Source organism: Artemia sp. Qi Xiang Cuo, unplaced genomic scaffold (genome assembly GCF_049724085.1).
Source record: "Artemia sp. Qi Xiang Cuo unplaced genomic scaffold, ASM4972408v1 HiC_scaffold_2954, whole genome shotgun sequence".
NCBI classification, from domain to species: Eukaryota; Metazoa; Arthropoda; class Branchiopoda; order Anostraca; family Artemiidae; genus Artemia; species Artemia sp. Qi Xiang Cuo.
Window position 1 is genome coordinate 2,054,202 of NW_028300808.1, and position 10,925 is coordinate 2,065,126.

The following is a 10,925-nucleotide window of genomic DNA, read 5'->3' on the forward strand; positions in this document are numbered from 1 at the left end:
CAAGCTTTTCGGGGCACCTGCAAGACTGGGGACCTTGCGGTCAACTCTATTCCCACTTGAGGAGTGGCGCCCCTCGAGGTAATAATAGCCTAGTAAACGAAACAGAATTTGTACGGGATTCTGACTAATGGATAATTCTTCTGGGCTTGGTATGTTTTGTTGGGCGTCTTTGGTCTGAAAAAACTCTTCCTAGCTAATTTATCTATTATGGGCTGCCTCCCCGTAGTAGCATAATATTTGTAGGCATGAATATATAATGAGACGGAGGTAATAGACTTGAGACTGTCTGTGCAGGATTTTGACTCTTGTTGATAGAAGAGCATCGCCAAGTGCTGAAAACCATGTTGTGAACAAGATGGGCCCAGAATTGCACAAAACCTCCATTCATAGAGGTCTCAAGGACTTCTGGCTGTCCGGTTCTAAGCCGGCTTAAGCACTCCGGTGTAGACTTGAGAAGATATGTGATCCCCGTCATGCACTGGTATCCGGGATCATTGCTTTTCCTGAGGTGAAAATAATTTCAATGATTTAAAGAACATGAAAATTGGAACATGGAATGTTACGATATTAAAAAATTACTATCGTGTCGATATTTTGACTGACGAATTCAGACGATTCGAACTGGACTTATTAGGAATTTGAGAAACTCATATCCCAGGGGTAGGAAGCATGAAATTAGGTGATATAGAATTTGTTTACTCAGGCAGGAAGGATGGGGTACATAGACAGGGAGTAGGGCTGATAATGATTGAGGAAGCTGCTAAGTCTTGTTTAGGCTGGGAAGGTATTAATAATAGAATACTAATTGCTCATTTTATGACTAGAAAGTTCAGGATATCAGTTATAGCAGTATACGCCCCTGTAGAACCGACTGACGGAAATACTAGTGGCTCAGATAAACTTTCTTTACAACTACAAAAACAAAAAGGTAAGGTTCAAGGTAGACATGTGGTGTTTTTACAAGAAGATTTTAATACCAATACCAGCGAGGACAGAAATGAGCAAGGCCCTATCCTAGGCAATACTGGAGTTAAACTGGGAGATTCCAATAGCAGAAGACTTTTGCAGCTTTGTGAATGCAGCACTCCAGCTGTTGAAGGCGCAGTGTATGGTCATAAAATGGCTCGTATATGTAAAAATTATTTACGTGATGGTAAGACAGCTAACCTTGTTGATTATGTTATAGTAAACCGAAGACTGTAAGGATCAATACAGGATACTAGGGTATATAGGAGAGCTGCTATTGATGTTAAAAGTAAAGATCACCATCTAGTAGTGTCTAGGGTTAATTTAAAGCTGAAATATCGGAAGGGTAACTACCTCCCGGGAAGTTATGATGTTGGTAGACTCAAGGATGAGAATTTGAGAGAAACTTTCCAGGAACAGTTGAATACGAAACTTGAGAGTTTAAAATTTGATAATGTGGAAGATGGTTGGAATAATTTTAGAAAAATAATTTGTGAAGTTTCGGAAGGTGTATTAGGGAAGAAAGCTAGAACTGCAGCTAAGAATATTAGTGAAAAAGCTCTATGTTTAATAGAAAGGAGAAAGGACTTGTACAAAAATTTTCTGAGTGATAGATCATGTGAAAACAAAAGGAATATAAAGAAAGTGGAGAAAGCATTAAAATATGAACTAAGGAGGTATGAAGTGGATGCCATGGAAAAATTGCCGGGGATCTGGAAGATGCAGCTAGATGGCATAATAGTAAAATATTGTACTGGCACGTTAATAAATTGAGAGGGAGTAGTCAATCCGGACTTGTCCCAGTTAAAGGTAGGAACGGGGTCGCAATTAGTGATAAGGAAAAAACTAAAGAGAGATGGGCCGAACATTTTGAGAACTTGCTTAACCGAGAGAGAGTTGCAGTAAAAAATATAGAGGAAAATGAAAAAATTTTTGACACCTTGGATGTGAAGGAAGATTTGTTTTGTGAGGAGGAATTAGCAACAGTACTAAAAGGATTAAAGAATAATGTGGCTCAAGTTGCTGATAGAGTGGTAAATGAGTTTCTTAAATATGGTGGCTCTCAGTTTAGAAATAATTTACTGAAGATTATGAATAGGATTTTTGAAAAATGAGAAGTACCTAAGGATCTTAGGAAAACCTTAATTAAGCCACTTTAAAAGAAAGGTGACAAAAGTGAGTGTGGTAATTATCCAGACATTAGTCTGGTCTCTGTAGGTAGCAAATTACTTAGTAATATGATACTTTTTAGACTGAGAGATGCCGTACACAAAGTTTTAAGAGAAGAACAGTGCAGTTTTAGGAAAGTTAGAGGATGTTTCGACCAAATTCTCACCCATAGGCTAATAATTGATAAGTGCCAGGGTTTTCTAACGCCTTTGGTCTTCAGTTTTATTGTTCATGAGCAAGTGTTCGACTTTGTTGATAGAAGAGCTTTGTCAAAGGTTTTACCCTTGTACAGTATACCAGACAAATACTCTAAAGTGGTTAATGCTATGTACGAGAATAACACTGCTGCGGTTAAGGTAGGAAATGAGGTTAGCATCTGTTTTTTTTATTAAATCAAGAGTTAAGCAGGGTTGTGTTCTATCCCCCTTTATATGAGATTATTTTGATGGACTTTGTTTTAAGGAACACAGGAAAGGCAATGGGAGACCACGGAATCAAATGGGGAGGAAAAAGTCTTTTGGACTTGGAGTATGCTGATGATTTCAGCATCCTAGATGAAAGTGTGAGCAAACTGGATGAAATTTTAGAGGTTTTACGAGTTCAGGGTCCTAGAATTGGTTTGAAAATTCCTGTTAGGAAGACTAAATTACTAAGGCTAGAAATAAGTGAAGATGAAAAGGTGACGTTGGTTAATGAAAAGATTGATCACGTGGACAGCTTCACTTACCTTGGTAGTATTATTAGTAAAGCTGGTGGGAGCAGTGAAGATGTTAAAAACAGAATAGCCAAGGCTCAGGTTGTTTTTTCACTGTTAATATAGTTTGGAAGAATAGGAAGATAGGTCTACAAACCAATATTAGAAAATTGGAAGGTACAGTGATGACAGTGGTCAAATATGGCTCTGAAGCATGGACGCTCCGAAAAGCGGATGAAGCTTTGCTAGATGTTTTCCAGAGTAGTTGCTTAAGGATTGTTCTGGGTACCCGACTGACAGACCATATTTCAAACAATAGGCTATACTAAAAATGTGGTTCAATACCGCTATCTAGGGCTATAATGAAAGAAAGGTTGAGGTGGCTAGGGCACGCTGTGCGGATGAATGATGACGATTGCCGAAAGTTGTTCTTCTCGGCCAACCGTCTAGGGCTAAACGGAAAGCAGGTCGTCCTTGTCTGGGGTGGGAGGACGACGTCATAAAGAAAGATTTAAAGGAAATGGGAACTTGCTGGGAGGGTGTAAAAAGGGAGGCTTTAAATAGATTGGGATGGAGGTGGAGCGTGTGTAGTTGTGTTGGCCTCAGGTGACTTGGTGCTGCGGTGAGTTGTTAGTAGTAGTAGTAGTAGTTGCAACTGTGTTTGCGATAGAAGTTTGAAGGGGAGATGCACCCTAAGATTCAGAAATATAGTTTGCTCTATAAGAAATGACAAATCAATGAATTTATAATCATAGATGGTGTTGGCAAATAAATAAAAATATTAAGTGTTTCGGAATTTCTTGAAATTTCATTTATTTATCTATTTATTATGCCACTAATCCCACTTTTTTTTTATTTATCTTTGACATATTTGACTACAAATTATTATTACATTTTGTTCATTTTTCCTCTTAATTCCCTTGAATTTTCAATTGAATTTTTCGCCATTTTTTTTTACATTTCTTCAACTTTATAAGTAGAGAATATAGCTGATTTTCAATTTAGTTTGTTCTGCTTAAATGACTGAAAAATATTTGAAGTGTTTGATATATTCTACAGTTGTTCTTAAGGAAAGTAGCAACTTTTATTACCCCATCGAATTTAACACAAACTTGAATGTCAAATTATTTATTGATTTTTGTTAGTGTGTGATCGATTGGTTTCTTTCCCATTGTTTATTTTCTTTTTTAATGCTGCTTTATTCTTTTAATATTTATTTGTATCAATATAATAGTTTACCAAAGATTTAGATTAGAGATACTTTATAAAGCCGTTTAAAAAAAAACTTCAGATCTTACATTAATGCTTAGTCAAATATATTATATTTCCAAATATGTTAAAAAACAATTATTTGATTATTGTTAAGGTAACTGGATTTTTTTTTATATCATTTTATATCATATTTTTTGTTTTTGTATTTTGTATTTTGTATCTTTTGTCATTACATTTTTTTTATATCAAATTTAGTTTTTGTTTTTTGTGGTAGTTTTGTGTGTCCAACAAGACAATAATGTCTTATATATATTTTGGAATTGTCGTCCTATTCAAAGTATTTATAATATTTTTATGTGAGAAGCCATGAACGAAAAATTATTCACAGGAGACCGATTTCCTATCTTAAATCAAATTCTTCCATCTTTTAATGAAATCTGAAAAACAGCTTTGAACAGGTCTTTTAAATTGACTTAACTTTGATTATTAGAAAAATTTTGTGTAAAATCGTAATTAAAGAAACATATATGATTGAAAAGGTTTTTCTTTAACCCTGAATTAAATTCGATGGATTCGAGGGATTGAATCTTTTAAGAATTTGCTGAATGAAATTTGCTGAACGAAGAAAAAGTCAAATCGTGAATGAGGTTGATCAAAACTGCGCAGTCACTACCACCCTCAAAGATAAAAAAAATTAGATGCATGCTTTAGAATAAAATATCCTGTATATGCAGTATAACTTTTGGTGCAACTTATTTTTAAATATATATCTGTTCTGGTCTTGGACATTCCATTCTAAACAAACCAACATATACCATATAATTAACGATTTGTATTTTGTAATCATTACGTGTATTTTGGTGTGGTTTCTAAAGGAAACTTTCACAATAACATTACATCACTTTTCATACTATTTATAATATTTATAATAGCACTTAATGAGTAATTACTTATAATAATTATAAGTTAGAATTTAGAATCATTTCAAAAATAGTTTAAGATTTCCTTCATATTGTCACATGGCATTGATTTTTTATCGTATTATATGCTGTTAAATTTATTTTTGCTAATTCTATAATTTCTAGATTATCCTTTAATTAAGTCTAATTTTCTAGTTGGAACTACCTAAGAAGAAGCTGATAGCTTCATCTATCAAAAAATAAATAAGCTTATGATCATTTTTGGCTAATATTAAAAAAGGATCAACTTTCAAGATTGAAACTTCTAAGCTGCCAACAAGTATGCTTCATTATTAGTTATACTTTGCTACTTAAGGTGATTGATATGGTAATTTTTATATGTACCATTCAAAAACAAATGAAATTAAAATTTATGTTCACTGTCTAGCAAAAGAAAAATTTTGTTCTATTAAAATCCTAAAACTCTTTAATCTAAAATCTTTTTGTAGTTTTTTCACTCAATTATTTATTTGGTTATTAGTTAAGCATGGGTTTAGAAAAAGATTATTAAAAGGAATTTCTAAGTCTTATGTTGCCTATTTCCTAATAAGAGTTAATCACCTTGTATTGCCAAAGCATATTTTTTCTAAGGAATCTCTTTAAGAGCTTGTCTTTTTGAGTCTCTAAAAATTTCGATGGTTATTCTTCATCTAGAATTTTAGAAATTTACAGCTTAATTCTAGTACTAACAAAGATTATAGAATATTTGTAAATATTTTAAAGGTGTTTTTTTCAGTAATCTTTTTTTTGTGTAAAAAAATTAATAACTTTATTAACTTTTTCAGCATTTAAAATATATTGATTAAAAAAAAAATTAAAAAAAAAAAAATTAAAAAAAAAAATACATGAAGCTTCATTGGATATTTGCTTTATCTAAACGAACAGAATCTTTAAATTATGCTCATAATGGAAAAAACAGACTAGTTAAAAGTTACAGCATCTTCAATTTTTTTTATTTTATAATGTATTTCTAATATTATAATGTATTTCTAATATTGTGATTTTGTTTTCATTGGAAATGCTGATCGTCCAGATAATCATGATTGATGGAGGGGGCTTGCAGATCACTTAGTATTTCTGGTAATGTTGCTTTGTTTTAGTTATATATTTAGCATTTATTTTAATCTGCTTCATTCATTTTTTTTTTTTCGGTTATTGTAATGCATTATTTCTAACTTGACTCGATTTTTTAATTTCTATTGCTTTTTGTTTTTATTTGTACATTTATAAAAATTTTAGTTTTTAGTTAGACTTGAAATGAATTCTCTACTCCACCCCCTTTAATGTGCAATACCTGTCCCTACAATCTTGTCCCTACAGTACCTGTTCCTATAATACCATTCCTTACAATACCCGTCCCGATATGAGGAGGGGTTGGCCCCTCCTCAACAGCTTGCTCTTTACGCTAAAGTTTGATTTGTTTGCCAATTATTTAAGAATGACTACTGAAACACAAGGGCTGTTTAATCAGAATAATTAGACGCTTTTATAGAATATACTAAAAATCTTTAGCGTAAAGAGAGAGGTGTTGAGGAGGGAGCAGCCCCCTTTATATACGTAATAAATTATGTTCGTTTTAAGTTTTAATGTTGCTCCTTACTTTCAGTTGAAAAAAATTGTTTTTTTATTTAATAATATCTCAGAAACGGCTAAGGATGTCAAGGTGAAATTTTCAGTCAATATCAAGGAGAATATTGAACTAAATGTGCAAAAATAGATCGTCAACAGTAAAAATTCTGCAAGATTTTTTTTCTTAAATTTTTTTTTTTTTAATTTTGTTCTTCAATATTTTGTTTACTTCCAGATTTTTTTTTCTTGAAGATTTTTGTTAGGTCAGAGATGCAGGAATGACTTGTTTTAATTTTTCACAGTAATTTTTTCTGTCAGAAAAATCTGTCACACAGAAATCCATGTTGTAAAAATGGCGTACCTGCAGTATTTCATGAACGGCTAAGGATATTGAGTTGAAGCTTTCATTGCATGTTCAGATAAATCAAAACACACGCTGTCAAACGGACATATCTGATCAGCTGTAGATGCTAAGTTGAAACTTTCCAGGAATATTTAGGTAGACATCTAATTAATCCGGAAGACACCATGTGAAGAAACTCCGTCAATAGTGGAAATATTAACAATATCTCAGGAACCTCTAAGTCTATTAAGCTAACTTTCAAAGAATGGTCACGGGGGGTAAAAGAAAAATCAAAAGACATATGTATCAAGGTCATTAAAAAAGCACTTTTGTAATATCTCAGGGATAGCTAAGGATGTCAAGTTGAAATTTTCAGGGAATGTCAAAGGAGATATTGAACTAAATGTGCAAAATAGACGGTCAATAGTGAAAATTCTTCAAGATTGTTTTTCTTAGAGATTCTTTTTTCTTGAAGATTTTCTTCTTCAGTATTTTTTACTCCTAGATTTTTCTTTTCTTAGAGATTTCTCTTAAGTCAGACACACATGAATAAATTGTTTCTATTTTTCAAAGTAATTTTGTCTGTCAGAAAAAAAAAATGCCAAACAGAATTTTATATGCCAATTAGAATTTTTTTAAATATTCAGAAACGTGAACGATTTTCATTTTCAAATACTGCCTTTTAAGTCAAGTTCAATTGTGTTGAGTTAGCTTGGGGGTCAAGCTAGAGGGAACCGTCATTCATTTTTCATATATAACCCATATAATTTTCCAATGACTGGTGTAATCAAGCATCAATTAACGCCAGCGATGAGTAGGCCCCTCTGTTGTCTAGTGTACATATTGGAGTGTCATGTGTGATGGACAGCTCTCTCACGCTTGCTATACTGTCACCATGCTTAGCACACACTATTTGCTGTACTGGATTTCTGAAAGTTGAAAACCCCTTGCCCGCTGGAATAAGATTTTTCATATTAAATTCATTTTTAGAAGGAGTCCATATTCTATACTTTATTGACCGTAAAGTATTCTATACTTTATACTATACTTTATTATGCTTTATTCTATTATATATTATAATAAACCGCTATAGAGTAATGCAATGCAAAGCGTGGTTTTCGTTGCGTTTACGATATTTAAACTGTTGTTTTTGGGGTTTAGGGGGGAGGTAGGCCTGCCTAGGTTAGGTATCTAATATATGCTATGCTTTACCCTCCCCCCCCCCTAATAAGATTTGTAATGTTAAATTCATTTTTAGAAGGAGTCCATATTCTATACTTTATGTGTACTCTTGACTCAGTCATGCTTGCCAATTATTCAGAGTTTTATGTTAATATATTTAGGAGTAATTTTGCATATTTTTGTGTATTTGTTCATGGATACTTAATAGGTGCATTCAGGTTCATATTTAAAAAGCAGTTTCATTAATACAAAAAGTATGTATGGAATAAAACATGCCCCCCTCCAGGTTTTACCCTCCCCTTCATCTTAAAAAATATCTTTCTTAGTGTTTTTTTATTGACAAACGCCTTTTTTTCGGTAGTTTCATGGCAAAAAACTGTTAGTACTAAATGAAAATATACAATAAAGTAACTACTGTCGATGACCAGCCACAGTTTTTCATTCAGCCGGTAATGACTGAACTTGTTTGACTGCATTTAACCTAACGCAGCAGATACAATTTAATTTTTGTGACTCTGTTAATACTCGTTAGGGCATGAAATAACTTTAATTGATAATTGGATGAGGAGTTTCCTGCATCCTGTAATTTCTGGCCAGCGATTTCTATTAAAGAAAGTTCCTTATTTGGGTGTTAGCCGTGGCCTTTTAACACCATATGTAAATTGCACGCTGCGAACTAGCATGGGTAAAAAATAATTTCATATAAAGGTAGGCGAATGGTCTTATTTTTATTCCATTATTAGGGAAAAGAAAGGCAGAGGCAAACGTAATCGAATTGAAGCTAAATTATCGGACCCGGTGAAGAAATCTACAAGTAATTCTTATAGTAGCGTTCTCGCTGATAGCACGAGGCCAAATGCAGAGAATATTATTAAAATCCTTGAAAATGTCCTGTCCATAAATACAAATATTTAGGAACTCAAGCATAATGTCTTGGAGATAAAAACTTATTTAGGAGCAGTGACCAATTGTTTTACATCGATATAAAATAATATGCAAAAAAAATAACTAAAAAAAACAAAACACCAACTGTGAAATCAGAACTTCTGGTCTTGAAGAATATTGTGGCAGGCCAATCTGAGATAATTAATAAATTTAACGAGGAAATGAATTCAGTAGTCAGTCAATCGTTTATTGATGAAATCGCAATAATATGTGCAATTATTACTTTGGGGCCTAAATGAAGTGCCTATTAAGGATGCCAAGTCTCTGATTTTGAATGTGCTGGTGCATAAATTGTCATTTGATAGCGGAAATTTGCCGTCTTCTAGTGTGGTTCAGTGCTCTAAAAAGTTTAAAAAATTAAAGTGGACAATACACAGCTTCGATTTTTTATTTTGTGTATAGAAAAAAATTTAAAGGGAAACTGTTTAGTGTGTATAAGAATGGTTTATTGGCGATAATGTTAGGCCTCAGTAGTATCCGCTTAGGCACTGCTAGGACACAAATAGTGCATTGATCGCCGGTCCAGACACTTTTTTTTTAATCCTCCATGTACCTCAATTGGTCCTTCGGAGCCCATAGGACAATAAGTCATATGACACAGTGCATCGATCGTCGGTCCGGAAACTTTTTTTCCTCCATATACCTCAATTGGTCCTACGGGGCCCATCCTATGACACACATCATTCCTATGACACACATATCCTATCATTCCTATGACGCACATATCCTATCATTCTTATGACAAACATATCCTCTCATTCCTACGACACACATATCCTAACATTCCGAGTGGCCAGTGCCACCATATGGCGTTATCTCATTTTTTGGGACGATAAGAAAATTAATGGAAGCATTACTATCTGAGTTTCGTTTGGCAAGTATGTTATTCAATAATTGAAGAGTTTGAAGTGACATGATGTCTACTAAACGAAGTTTTGATATAGATTCTAATATACAATTGGTAGAGATCTTTTTGTACTCTAATATTATCGAGCCGATTATTTATTATTTATACTTGATTATGACTACAACCAGCCAAGTATCAATTTTGTAATGTAATGGTTCTGAGCCCATCCTTAGTGGATTAAGATCAAGAAAAAGTTTAGTGGTGATTCCCTCAATGCTGTCGACTACGTAACCAAAGTCATAGATGGCTTTGTTGTTAACTACAGATATAGATGGCGACAAGTGTTCTTTACCAACGATATATAGTTTAGATTAAAAGCATTATTCATTGATTTTGTAAAATGTCTGTCGTAGAAATGAATCGAATGCGAGACCCATGATTTCCAATTGTAAAAAAATAATAAGTTACTTGACTGTCATTGATGAAAAAATTGATGACATTGATGAAAGACAAATCATTGAGAAATACATTCTAAGGCAATCAATGTATGGTTTCTGGTACGTTGGCCAACTTGTGTTAGGCATCACTACATCGTAACAAGTTATTTGTGCAATAAATTTCTCAATTGGAGATATGGTAAGTGTAATCAGTGATCTGTTTCCAGGCACCTTTTTTGGCATCATCCCGAGAATATGCATACCACTGTGATTTGAGATGCTTACTTGACAGCAAATTCCTTTAATGGTTAATGAAACTTGTTTCGATGTCCAAAAATTGTAATACGTCCAATCACACTCCTTGAATTTACACTTACACTGTGTTATATCTGTTTGCAAATCATATGTTCTTTTTAGTTTAAAAATCATCCTGTTGTAATAGCCATTCTTGATTTTTTGAATTCGATTCGTAGAAAACATTGGAACTTTGAAGTTCAAAGGATGATAAAGAGCAATATGAAAACTAAAAAGCACATTGGAACCGCCTTTGGGTGGTTTGCGAGTCTAACCCTTGAGGCGAATCTTAATAATTTCTTCTTCT

At 33.3% G+C, this 10,925-nt stretch overlaps 1 pseudogene; it reads right to left on the reverse strand.

The window, feature by feature from the left end:
• Positions 1-9,707, reverse strand: part of LOC148938368 (uncharacterized) — a 131,537-nt pseudogene extending 121,830 nt beyond the window's left edge.
• Positions 9,708-10,925: the final 1,218 nt, after the last annotated feature.